The following is a 13,731-nucleotide window of genomic DNA, read 5'->3' as shown; positions in this document are numbered from 1 at the left end:
ATGGTGTATATGTGCCACATTTTCTTAATCCAGTCTGTCACAGATGGACATTTGGGTTGATTCCAAGTCTTTGCTATTGTGAATAGTGCCGCAATAAACATACGTGTGCATGTGTCTTTGTAGTAGAATAATTTATAATCCTTTGGGTATATACCCAGTAGTGGGATGGCTGGGTCATATGGTACATCTAGTTCTAGATCCTTGAGGAATTGCCATACTGTTTTCCATAATGGTTGAACTAGTTTACAATCCCACCAACAGTGTAAAAGTGTTCCTATTTCTCCACATCCTCTCCAACACCTGTTGTTTCCTGACTTCTTAATGATTGCCATTCTAACTGGTGTGAGATGGTATCTCATTGTGGTTTTGATTTGCATTTCTCTGATGGCGAGTGATGATGAGCATTTTTTCATGTGTCTGTTGGCTGTATGAATGTCTTCTTTTGAGAAATGTCTGTTCATATCCTTTCCCCACTTTTTGATGGGGTTGTTTTTTTCTTGTATATTTGTTTGAGTTCTTTGTAGATTCTGGATATTAGCCCTTTGTCAGATGAGTAAGGGGAGAAGAGCCTGCAAAGACAGTTCAGAGATCATCAGGGCCACCATCTCAGTTTCAACAGGCCAGACAGCCTTTCACCAAAGTCTTGCGTCTACGACTGTCCTGGGAACCTTTTGAGGCTGTTCAGGACCACCTGGAGCTTTGGGATCTGTACCTCCACCACTCTAGTGGACCTGAAGGGCAGAGCATCAAACCAAAGAGGATTATTCTCAATCCTAAAGTATGATTAAATGTATCTTGCTAGATTTTGACTTGCTCAAGATCCTTCACCCTCTCCTTTTTTCCTATTTCTCCTGTTTGGAATGGGAATGTCTATGCTGTGTCTTTCTCACCATTGAATTTTAGAAGCACATAATTTGTCTGGTTTCACAGGTTCACAGCTGGAGAAGAATTCTGCCTCAGGATGAATCATACCTCAAGTCTCACTCATATCTGATTTGGATGATATTTAGATGAGACTCTGGACTTTAGAGTTGATGCTAGAATGAGTTAAGACTTGGGGAACCATTGGAATAGAATGAATGTATTTTTCAGATAGCTGATGTTTAGGAGTTTCCATGATAAGCCAGACTCAGATATACAAGTGTTAAGATTATAGAAATTCCTCCAGATCCACAGATGACTCTACCGTGTGTTTTTACTAATATAAGTATACTTTGTGTACACCCTTTCTCCCTTCAGGTGAATGCACTGAGCCTCACTGCCCATTTGGCCTGACCTCACGGGCCTCTCTCTGGTATAGCCAGGAAGGAATTCCAGTGTAGCGAAAATGCTTTTTTTGTGCTACTAAATCTCTGTCACCCACCTTACTGTCTTTTATGTCCTCATTCCTAAGTGTTTCATTGTGTATTTCCTAAGAACAAGGACAGCCTCTTACATAACCACAGCCCAGTTATCAAACCCAGAAAATTCAACATTGATACATACTATTATCTAATTGACATCGTCTGTTCAAATTTTGTCCACTGACCAATCATGTCTTTGGTAACAATTTTTTTTCCCAATTAGGATCCATTCCAGGATATCATGCTGCATTTGGTTGTCATGTCTCATTAGGCTCCTTTATTCAGAAACAGTTCCTCAGCCTTTCTTTGTGTTTCTTGACCTTGGTATTTTTGGAGGATACAAGCCAATTATTTTGTAGAACGTCTCCAGTGTGTATTTCTGATATTTCCTCAATGTTATGTTCAGGTGATGTACCTTTGGAAGGAATACCACATTAATGATCTTGTGTCCTTCTCAGTGCATCATATCAGGAGTCACATGATGCCACTTTACTCCATTATTGAGGATGTTAGTTTTAATCACTTGGTTAAGGTGCTGTCTGTCAGGTTTTCTCATTGGAAAGTTCCTATTGTCTTCTTTGTAATTAATATGTTATGTGAGATTAAATACCTTGAGACCATACAAATGTCTTTTCCTCCTTAAATTTTCACCCTCTAGTTTTAACATGCATTCTACCTTGAGGAAGAGTTTTCCCTTCTCCTCTATTTATTTTTTTGTTTACTCATGTATTTATCTACATCAATGTGGGCTTATGAAGAAATCCACTTTTTTTTTTTTATCTTGAGCCTTCTGTGAGCTCCTCACTGGAGGGTGGATGCAAAGGTAAGTCTTCATAGCCATGAGGGATTCAAAATCTTATTTCCAAACCAAGTTCTTTTAATTAACTTAGAAGTTTGCTCTTCTCCACTTTTACTCATGAGTTGACATGGTAATCCTTTCTTTGAGAGTGGAAATCCAGACGGAGCCGAAACTCATCCCCTTTTCCCATCCGAAATCCCCATTCGGATTTCCTTCTCTTTCCTTCAGTGTGTACTCTCAGTAGCCCAAGTGTCAGTTCCAAATTCAGTAGCCAATGTCTTAGCCTAAGACTGGCAGACATTCTAAGATGTCAAAAAACTTTGCTTTCCCAACATAGACAAGAAAACCCAATGGTTAGCTCTTAGTCACTCATTATGTCTTGTGTATTTTTCCAAAGTAAACGTATTTCTGTCCTATTTGCGATAGCATTTGAAGTTCCTTTAACTTTTTTTTAACTTTTAAGTTCAAGGGTACAAGTTCAGGTTTGTTACATAGGTAAACTTGTGTCATGGGGATTTGTTGTATAGATTATTTCATCACCCAGGTATTAAGCCTAGTACTCATTAGTTATATTTCATCACCCAGGTATTAAGCCTAGTACTCATTAGTTATTTTTACTGAGCCTCTCCCTCCTCCTATCCTCCACCCAAAAGGCCCTAGTGTGTGTTGCTCCCCTGTATGTGTCCATGTATTTTCATCATTTGGCTCCTACTTATTAGTGAGAACATGCAGTGTTTGGCTTTCTGTTCCCGTGTTAGCTTGCTAAGGATAATGGCCTCACTGTTCACAATAGCAAAGACATGGAACCAACCTAAATGCCCATCAGTGATGGAGTGGATAATGAAAATGTGGTACATATATCCCATGGAATACTATGCAACCTTTAAAATTCTTTATAGAAACATTGAATTGAAATCAGGGCACAAGACTACCATATTGTGAATGATGTACTTAGTAAGGTCCATCCTCCTTACTAAGAATTTTTTTTTTTAATTTTAGCAATGCTTAGCAAGGGATTGAGATGACTTGCCCACATCTTAGTATTTAAAATTTGCTATGCATATCTGCTTTATTAAATGTTACATTATTTAGATTAAGAGATAAAAAACAAACCTATTTTTTAAAATTAAGGAGCTTCTTAATACAAAGTTTTATAATTAATATGTTATGTGAGATTAAATACCTTGAGACCATACAAATGTCTTTTCCTTGTTTGCTTTGTTTTGTTTTTTATCATATGGAATCACCTAATATATAGTCAGAGAAGTAAGTGATAGAACAGATTAACCTGCCTTTTTCCTTCCTGCACCTGGCAGTACAACACTGAGCCTTTGGTGATATCCACACTGACCTGTACAGTTCAGGAAAGTGACAAAGTAACTAGAAAGCGCATGAAAAATGAAGACACTTTATTTGACGTGTATGCTGGTGTGCTTGCTAACTCACAGTGAATTTTCTATGGTCCTAGCTTGAATAGACAGCCTCATTTCTTTGTGCAGCCTTTATTTCCTTGTCAAATGTCTGCAGAGATTTGTCTGTTGCTCAGTTTGCTTATAGCCAGCTGGGTGACGTGAGTTGCTGTAGAACTGTGGAACTCTGTACCAAGGAATTCATGGGTGTGTGACATTTACACTGACTGTGTGTAGACTAGGCTATCTAAACCTTTAGTGTTACTTATGGACTACAGTTTTAAATTATTCTACACATCCCACGTGAAAAAAATATACAAGACAAAGAGTGTTTCTGACAAGAGTTTTTGTTTTTTTTTTTAAGTTGGTTTTTCTTCATGCAAATATATTCGGGAGTAAGAATCCATGTTTCACTTTTACTTTGCATGTGATTCACTCTTGCATTTCAGTCAGCCTGCTCTCCTTGTTGAGTTGCAATTTAACCCCTGAAGATGTTGTTAAAGAGAAAATGGACAAAATGTTATCCAGATATTTGTCAATGAATGAAAAAAACTAGAGTTTATAAAGAAATAGTTTATTACATTTTTTAAATAGCTCTGTTTATTGAGCTATCAAAGCAATCTCTGCCTATAGTGGGAATTTGAAAACTAAAGAAAAGAATAAAGAAGAAATTGAATATTCATTCTTAATTTCACTAACCTGTGTTTATAGCTCCTCTTAATATTTTGGAGTGTTTCTTCCAAGTCTTTTTCTATGCATATATACTATATGTGTATGCTTAAAATATGGTTGAATTCTTATTTTGTATATATAGTTTTTCATCCTGGTGTTTACATTTAGTATTTTGTTGTGATGAATTCTTGTATTGTGAGTTTGTAAGTTTGAGTTTGAATGGCTGCACAAAGACCTTCTAAAACCAACCACCCTGGTTTGAAATTTGCAGGCTGCTTCTGATTTCATACTGTTAAAACAAATGTTTCTGTAGACATGTGTGAAGGCAAATATTAGACTGCATTTTTGACTTCTGGTCCATTAAGCCCTGTTACATTCCTTGTCATTTTTGACCCTTTCTAGCTAACGCAATGACCAGTCACGTTCACCTCTCTTCTCTAGCCCACAGCCCTATCCTCACAGGGACAGCATTACTGAACTGGACCATGGGGCTTGGCCTAAAACATGTTTTCCTTTCTTTGGGTGTTGAAGATAAGCCAGAATGGCAACTTGCCCGAAAGTGATCCAAGAACTTTTTGTATGAAAGTTTTGTTTAATAGTACCAACAGAAATGTTTTAAAATAAAAGTTTTATTAAGGTTAAATTTGTTCCTGTGTTAGAAAGATAAGGTTTATTCTCACATGCCTGAACTAGTTCCTTCCAACATGTTTGCTAGCTCTTCTGTTGACACAAAATGTCAATGGCCTGAGAAAGATTTTACACCCTGAAAAGAGAGATAAAGGAAACTCAAGACCATGAGCTTCTTTATCACAGTGATGCACATAGATGCTCACACCATTCTTCATTGTCAGTTGCAGAACCCTTTGTTCCTCTTTCAAAAAGTGTCTTTGTGTTTCTCAGAATGAGCTGGCTTACTCTCTCCCATCTGTTGGAAATGCAAGAGAACTTCATGGAAAGCAAGAGGATATAGGGTTCCCTGTAAGGTTAGAGGTGAGTTCCAGGCACTTAGTCCCAGTCACCATCTGCTCTCATGTGTCCTAGTGCTGCAGACATTGTTACAGAGGTGGGACAGGAAGTGTCTGTCCTACAGGTGTTAAGCTTCTTGTTCCCAGCACCTTGGGTGCCTTGGGATGACCTTTTCTCTCCTGTCTCTGCTCTGACCGATTTACTGTGTGACTTTAAGAGTGTTTTTTAAGGACTTGTTCTGGAAAAGATTAAGACAATTTCTAAAGATACATACACTATAAGAAGTTGACATAAATAAGAACAAAAGGTGAGAAGGCAAAGGAAAACAAGGCTAACAACAAACTGGAGTTTAGGCCAAATTAACAAAATGCATACCACTATTCATTCAATAACGTTTTATTGAATGCCTAATATGTACCATTGTCTAGAAGACAATGTTTTTCAAACTTCGTTGCAACACATTAATGGCCTTTGAAACCATCTTAGTGAGCACCCATCATTTTTAACAGATTAAGATGTGAAGGTGAGAACAGAATATCAGAGGCCATTGCACAAAGTAAGGGTATTATATCTTATGTAAGTTTCAGATTGATGTGCGTGTTTGTGCATTAGGTCATCATATAAAATTTCTGTCTGTGGCCATGGTAAAGAAAGTTTGAAAACTACTGATCTAAGGGTATACACAAATTTAGGGCTGAATTTTTTAGAAGTCAATGAGAAGAGAAGAAACTGATTCGTTGCATGATTTGGGGTGCTGATCTACAACTATACATGAGAAAAAAAATTCTGTTATTCTTCACCAAGAAAAAAGAAATGAATAACATACTAAGCAGCGTATTTACAGAAAATCCTGAAAACTTAATGCTGTTTCTTTTAGCCTCCTCATTTATACCATTTCATATAGATACTACACAGCACCATGTTACAATAGATAAGATGTCTGAAATTTACCCTGATGTATGCTATAGGTCCCATCACTGTTCCCTGCCACATGTTTGTATTCTTATGAATGCTAAGTACAAAAAAAAGTATTGATATTTCTTAGAGAAATTACCTTAAATAAACATTTTTATTAAAATGAAACATATACACAGAGATGTATACAAATCATTAGCATACAACTTAATAAATTTTTGCAAAACAAATCCACCTACACAATCACTATTTAGATCATGAAATACAATATTGACAAGAAGGAAAAACTCTCTTCATACCCACTTTCAGCCTCTCCCCAAAGGAGAGACTGAACTCCCTGGAGTTCTAAAACCAGAGGTTAATTTTGCTTTGTTTAGAACTGTATATAATGGCCTAATATAGAAGATACTTTCTTGTGTCTGGCATATTTTGCTCAATATTGTGTTTGGAAGACTATCTATCATTTCTGACTTGAATTGGACTGTATTACAAGTTTTAATCTGTTTTACTATTGATGAACATGTGAATTGTTTTCAGCTTTTGATTATTATGCAAAGAGCAGCTATGGACATTTTTGTACAGGTCTTTTGGTGACCATGTGTAAACATTTCTGTTAGGTTTGCGAGTGAAGATGCTGGTTAATAATACATGTGTATTCAGCTTTAGGAGATATTGTAGAACTGTCAAAATGGTTATACTTCACCAACAGTGTATGAGAATTTCAGTTTCTTCACATCTTCTCTAATACTAGGTATTGGCAGTATTTTTAATTTTAGCCATTCTGGTAGGTGTGTGTAGATATCTCATTGTGTTTTAAATTCACACTCTTCTGATAAATAATGAGGTTGAGCACTTTTTATATGTTTATTTGCATTTGAGTATCTTCTTGTGTGAGAATATCTAAGTCTTTTGGCCATTTTACATTGGGTTACCTTTTTCTTAATGATTTATAGGAGTTCAATATATATCCTGAATATGATTCCTTTGTCAGTCATATGTAATACAATTATTGTTTCCCACTTTTCACTCTCCTAATGGTGTCTTTTGGTGAAGAGAAGTTCCTAATTTTAATATAATCTAATTTCTTACCTTTTCCTTTATTGTCTCCTTTTAACATTTATTGTTTATTTATTTCTTTTTTCCTCTATTGTTAATGCTGTTTGTGTCCTGTTTAAGAAAACTTTGTTTACCCCCAAATCGTGAATATGTTCCCATATGTTATCTTTCTGAGAATTTCGTGTTTCACCTTTTACATTTTTACCAGCAACCCACCTGGGATTGATTTTCCTGTATCATGTGAAGTAAGGTACAAAAATATTTTTTACAGTATGGGTATCCAGTTAACCTACCACCATTTATTCAGGACAATGCCCTTTCTCACTACAATGCAATGTCACTTTTAATGATTAATGATGGTATATGTGTTTCTGTTTCTGTACTCTCTTTGGAGCTCTTCTGATCTATTTGTCTATCCTGTGTCAATAGCACACTGTTTTAATTAATGTAGATTTATAATACTGTACCTAGTAGTATTAAGTCCTCTAATATTCTTCTCTTTTAATTTTGCCTTGATTATTCTTGGCTCATTGCTGTTTCACATACATCTTAGAATTAGTTTACTAATTTCCACCAGAAAAAAAAAAAGCCCAAGACTTGTGAGATTTTGATAGGGATTCCTGTATATTGAATCTATATACTAATTTAGGGAGAATTGACATCTTTACAATATTGAGGCCCCCAATCTATGATCATGTATTGATCTCTTTTGCTTTTTCTCAGTAAAGTTTTGTAGTTTCTCATTTAGAAGTCTTGGATATCTTTTAAAAATGCATTTTAAAGTATTTGATATGTTTATGCCAATATAAATGGTGTAATTGACTGACTTTCATTTTCTAAATGTTTGTTGGTATATAGAATTCCAATTGAATTTTATATGTTGATCTTATATCCAGTGGTGTGGCTTTATTAACTTATTAGTTTTAATAATTTATCTGGAGGATGTTTTGGTTTTCCTCATACACAATTATGATTTCAAAGAATAACCACAGTTTTATCTCTTCCTTTTTCAGTCTTTTTTTCCTAATTGCAAGGTCTGCGATTTCTTGTATAATGTTTTATAGAGGTGGTTATAGAAATTATCCTTAAATCATTCTTAGTCTCAGGGGAAACTTTCAATATTCATCATTAGCATGTTTGCTATAGGGTTTTATCAGATTGAGAGCATTTTCTTCCAATCCTAGTGTGTTGTAAATTGGAGAGTAAATCCTCCTTGTGAGGTCTTTAAGGATCACTTCAGTAAGGCCATGGAAATACTATGAGAGGCATATGCAATTAAATCATCTATTATGCTTGCGGGTCCTAGAAAGGAAAGCACAGCGCATCATGCAGAAGGCCCTATGGGAGAAGGGCCAGGTGAGCGGGCTCACTAAGTAAGTGGGGAGCCAAGAGAATGAGGACCTACAGACTGGTGCCTCTTTAGGGGGTCAGGAAGGCGTATACAAGAAAAAGGCATGAGGGATTTCATTGGTGTGTTTGAATGTCACTAGGTGACATTCAAGGGAAGGAAAGAAGGGGGACTTGTGGCAGGGACCAGCCTTATTACACTAGTACAACCTGGACACCAGGGCAGGGTGTGTTCAGTCTATTGTAGGGCTGTTGAGGCATTAGGAAAATGTAAAGTTTTCAAAATTTACCATACACCTAGTTTGCTGAGTGTTTTATCATGAATAGATCAATGTACCCATTTAAAGGACCAGATGCTTTTCGTTTTTCTATTAATAGAGTGCTTTACATTGATTGCTAATATTAAACCCACCTTGTATTTTTAAAAGTAAACCTTCTTGCATTAATGTGTTATCCTTTTAAAATTATCTCAGGATTCGGTCTGCTAATACTTTGTTTAATTGTTCTTCTAAATTCATAAAAAATGCTAGTTATAATTTTCTTTTCTCATAATACCCTTATACTGTCATGGGATCAAGACTATCCTGGCCTCATAAAATGAGTCTCATCAAATGAGTTGAGACATGATCCCACTTCTTCTATAATCTGGATGAGCTATGTAAAATTGGTGTGGTTTTTCCTTTAAGTATTTGGTAGAACTCACTCTCCAGCAGTTTAGGCCTAGAGAGTACTGTGTGAGTAGATTTGTATATACAAATTCAATTTCTTTAATGAGTATGGTACCATTCACATTTTTATTATTTTTTCCTGTTTGAGTAAGGTTTTTTTAAGTAATTTGTCCATTTCATTGACATTTTCAAATATTGCCATAAAGTGTTCATATATCCCCTTATCTTTTTATTGTCTGTAGGATTTATAGTGATTTCTTTTTTATTCAATACATGTAATTTTTCCTTTCTCTTCTTTTATCTTAATAAATCTGGCTATAGGTTTACGATTTTATTAGTATTTTCAAAGAATCAGTTTTTGACTTGACTGATTTTCTCTGTTACACTTCTGTTCTATGTATTACTAATTGTTATTTTCTCCTTTCCACTTTGGTTGACCCTAATATGGCATTATTTTTAGGGTTTCTTGAGATGGATACTTAAATCATTGATTGTCTTCTTAGGACATTGGCTGTCTTTTTTTTTTTGATACATGCATTTAAGTATAGAAATTTCCCTCCAGTCACACCTTTAGCTGCATCTCACACACTTGAGGTGGCATGTTTTCTTCTATTTCGGTTAATAATATTGTCTAATTTCCACTCTGCGTAATCTTTGACCCATGGGTTAATTAGAAGGGTATTGCTTAATTTCCAAATATTTGTGTAATTTTTAGTTATTATTTTATTATTGATTTCTATTTAATTATGATGTGGTCAGAAAATATCTTCTGTTTGATTTTTGATCTTTGAAATTTATTCAGACTCATTTATTATCAACACATCATAGATGTTGGTAAATGTTCAATGTGTATTCTGTAATTGTTGGCTGTAATGTTATAAGTAGATCTATTAGGTCAAATGTATTCATCACCTTATCCTTATCTATGTTCTTATTCATTTTTAACAGCCTGTTCTACCAGTTACTGAGAGAGGTGTATTAAACCCTCACACATTAATTGTGGATTTTCTTATTTCTTTTTTTTTTTTTTTTTTTTTTTTTTTCGTGTTTTAAAAAAGTGACATTGTTTTATTACTATTGGCAGGTGGGGCCTGCATGAGGTGGTTGGTATGCTGGGCTCAGGGGATGTGTGGGCTATGGAGATGATGACAGAAAGGCTGGAAGGAAAGGGGATGGGTTTGAAGGCCAGGCCCAAGGGGTCCTCAGATCCGCTTCTGGGAAGGGACAGCCTTGAGGAAGGAGTCATGGCAAGCCATAGCTAGGCCACCAATCAGATTAAGAAATTCTGAGAAATCTAGCTGTCCATCACTGTTGGTATCCAGTCTCTTCATCATGCGGTCAAGGACACCGGGGTCCTTCTGGTTCTTTGTGAAGGCAGCCAGTTCTGTATTCATGAAGCTTAGGAACTCCGTCTTGGAGAGAGTGTAGTTATAACCATCCTTTCCAGCATACTTCTGGAAAACAGCAATCAGGGACTCGATGCACCGCTCAGTTTCTTTTTCTAGTTCTAGCAAAGTTGGCTTTATATATTTTGAGGCTTAGTAACTAGGTGCATTCAGATTTATCACTCATAGCTTTCTATTGGATTCTTTTACTATTATAAAATGTCTTTTTTATCTCTAGTAATATCCCTTGTCATTAAGTTTACAGTATCTGACATTAATATAATTTACATGTAATTTTTTCAATCCTTTTTTTCTTTCAAATTGTGTGTCCTAATATAAAAAGTGTGTCTCAGTTAAGCAGCGTTTAACTGGGATTTAAAAAATAATTCAGTATATGTATATTATGTGAACTGTTTATCTGCATTTTATGCAATTACTGATATACTCGTGTTATAATCCATCATATTACTCTTTGACATTTTATTTACCCCAGCTATTTAGTGTTCCTTTTCCTCTCCTTTGTTACTATATTTTGAATTAATGAAATATTTCACCTCTACTGGCTTGTTAGTGATTTATTCTTTTACTCTTCTTTTAGTGGTTACCCTAGGAATTACAAAGTGAATCATTAATTTATTAATGTATAATATAAATTGTGACTTTGACTATTTTCCAGAAAATGCAAGGGACTTAATTTTATTTACCACTCTTCCCTTTTGTATTATTGTCTCACATTTCAATTCTACATATGTTTTAAATTCCACAAGAAATCACAATTTTTATATTGTTTTAAATAGTTAATATTCATTTATATATTCATTTGTATTTACTGCATTTATATTTACCGCATATTTACCATTTCTGGTGTTCATCCTTCCTTCCTGTGTTTCCAAGCTCCTGTCTGGGATCTTTCTCCTTCTACTGGAAGTATACTCCTTTAAATATTCTTTTAGTTTTGGTCTGCTTTATTAACTTTATTTAATTTTAATTAAATAAAGATAACTTTATTAGCTTTATTAAAGTCTCATTGACATAAAAAATTGTATTTAAAATATACAATTTGATAAATTATGACATATGTATATGCTGTTAAAGCATCCCCACAATCAATACAATGAACCAATCCAACAGCCCTCAAAAGTGTCCCAGTTTGACACTTTAAATGAGGAGCATAACTCTAGGGGCACTTAGAACCATCCCTTCTTTTCCTGGGTTTTTGCACTGGATTCAGCATAGAACTAGACCAAAATCTGCCAATTCCCAGGGCCAGCATAATAATAAAAACAACACTTATAGCATGCTTTCTTGGGCCAGGCACTCTTCCAAGCACTTCATACATTTTTAATATTGAACTTACTAATTTAACCCTGGTCTCTATAAATTAAGCATTGTTATTGTCCTATTACAGAACTTGAGGCACAGAGTAGTTCGCTGCACTCTGCATGCCTAAAGTGTCTATTTGTTTCTACTATTAATTATGTTGATTCAGTTCTAATTGTGTCCACTCAATCAAAAGAACCATTATAAAGCGTGTTCTTGTATATAAGCTGGACTGACAACCTCAATCCCCAGATTCGGCTATTGCTCCTTCATGGATAGTAGTTTCCCTGCCATGCTTTGTTTGGCGATCCTCTGAGAGTGACTCTGAAGTGGTGAATGCCATCCTTGTTTAAAGGGGTAGGAGGGACAATAATCTAATTCTACCTAAGAGAGAAGACAGTAAACTGATGCTGTGTTTCCATTGCTGTTGGAAAAAGAACAGTAAATGACAGCAAAATTGAATAGCTTGATACTTGCACTGTATAAATTACCCAGCGGAAGAGATGTGTTGAGAGGGAAAGTGAGGATTTGATCTCTGCCTTTCAGTTTTCAGTCATTGTCAACCACAAACTACAAAAATTGGCTCAGCAAACCTTGGCTTCATCCAGGATACTAGGGAGCAAGCCAAGAGATTTTTTTTCCCCCTGCTAAGTTGCTCAGGATTGGTCTTTTGTGGATATGTTTACATTGGTGAATAAAGTCAGAGTACTTTAGTCATTTTGCTTCAGTAGTGTTTTCCAAACTGTGGTTGGGCTATATTAGTGGGTAATGAAATCAATTTAGCAGGTTATTACTTTTAAAAAAAATGAAATAGTACATAAAATAGAACAAAATAGGGTAGAGTTCAATGGAATAGAAGGTATCCAAGTGTATCACAGGAGTAAGAATATTATTTTGTGGAACTTTTGTTTCAGACATATATATATATATATATATATCCCTACATATTTGTGTATGTATATGTTACAGATTAAAACATTATTTTTTATTGTGGATCATGGTCAAATAATTACTGCTGGGAATTTAGTACATTAGAGGATTTTTTTTCCAATTTTGTGAGTATATTTTTTCCAAATGCTGTTTGTTTCTGTTTGAATGGGTCATACTTCAGAATTTGATGTAGAGGGGAGCAGGCGAAGTCTTCATGCTGAAGTAGAGAGTAATAATTTTCTTGTTGATCAACTACAAGTAGAAAACAAACTTGATGTATCTGAATCTGTCTATATTGTGGTTCTGTGTTGAAATTACACATCTTTTCAAATGTCAGATAGAAAACATCCCAAGGAAATAAAATCACCATAGTGACATTCGAGTGCCAACCCAAAAGTCACCATCTTTTAAAACACAGGTGGCTTTTGGCAATACTATATACCTACTTGCCAATGATTGGCGTTCAGAATTTACCAAACAATGAAGTCACTCATAGTTGATTGTGATGACATGTGCTGGTTTTAAAACTTTACTATGATAATTGGATATGCAGCCATAAAAAAGGATGAGTTTGCGTCCTTTGTAGGGACATGGATGCAGCTGGAAACCATCATTCTTAGCAAACTATCACAAGAACAGAAAACCAAACACCGCATGTTCTCACTCATAGGTAGGAACTGAACAATGAGAGCACTTGGACTCGGGAAGGGGAACATCACACACCGGGGCCTATCATGGGGAGGGGGGAGGGGGAGGGATTCCATTGGGGAGTTATACATGATATAAATGATGAATTGATGGGTGCTGACGAGTTCATGGGTGCCGCACACCAACATGGCACAAATATACATATGGAAGAAACCTGCACGTTATGCACATGTACCCTAGAACTTAAAGTATAATAAAATAAAAAAAAAAAAA

At 35.4% G+C, this 13,731-nt stretch overlaps 1 protein-coding gene and 1 pseudogene across 7 annotated transcripts in view; one reads left to right on the top strand and one right to left on the bottom strand.

Moving 5' to 3' along the window:
* The window catches only part of THRB (thyroid hormone receptor beta), a 377,294-nt gene that overhangs the window by 142,532 nt on the left and 221,031 nt on the right, over window positions 1-13,731 (top strand). The window lies entirely within an intron of this gene.
* Window positions 10,221-13,731, bottom strand: part of LOC108543060 (protein S100-A11 pseudogene) — a 13,308-nt pseudogene continuing 9,797 nt past the window's right edge. The window contains exon 2 of the transcript XR_001889442.1: window positions 10,221-10,682. The product of XR_001889442.1 is annotated as a protein S100-A11 pseudogene (transcript). The remainder of the gene's footprint in view (window positions 10,683-13,731) is intronic.

The sequence above is a fragment of the Rhinopithecus bieti genome, unplaced genomic scaffold, assembly GCF_001698545.2.
Source record: "Rhinopithecus bieti isolate Rb0 unplaced genomic scaffold, ASM169854v2 scaffold_23460, whole genome shotgun sequence".
NCBI lineage: Eukaryota > Metazoa > Chordata > Mammalia > Primates > Cercopithecidae > Rhinopithecus > Rhinopithecus bieti.
The sequence above is the reverse complement of the archived record's forward strand: the minus strand, read 5'-3'. Positions and strand labels throughout refer to the sequence as shown.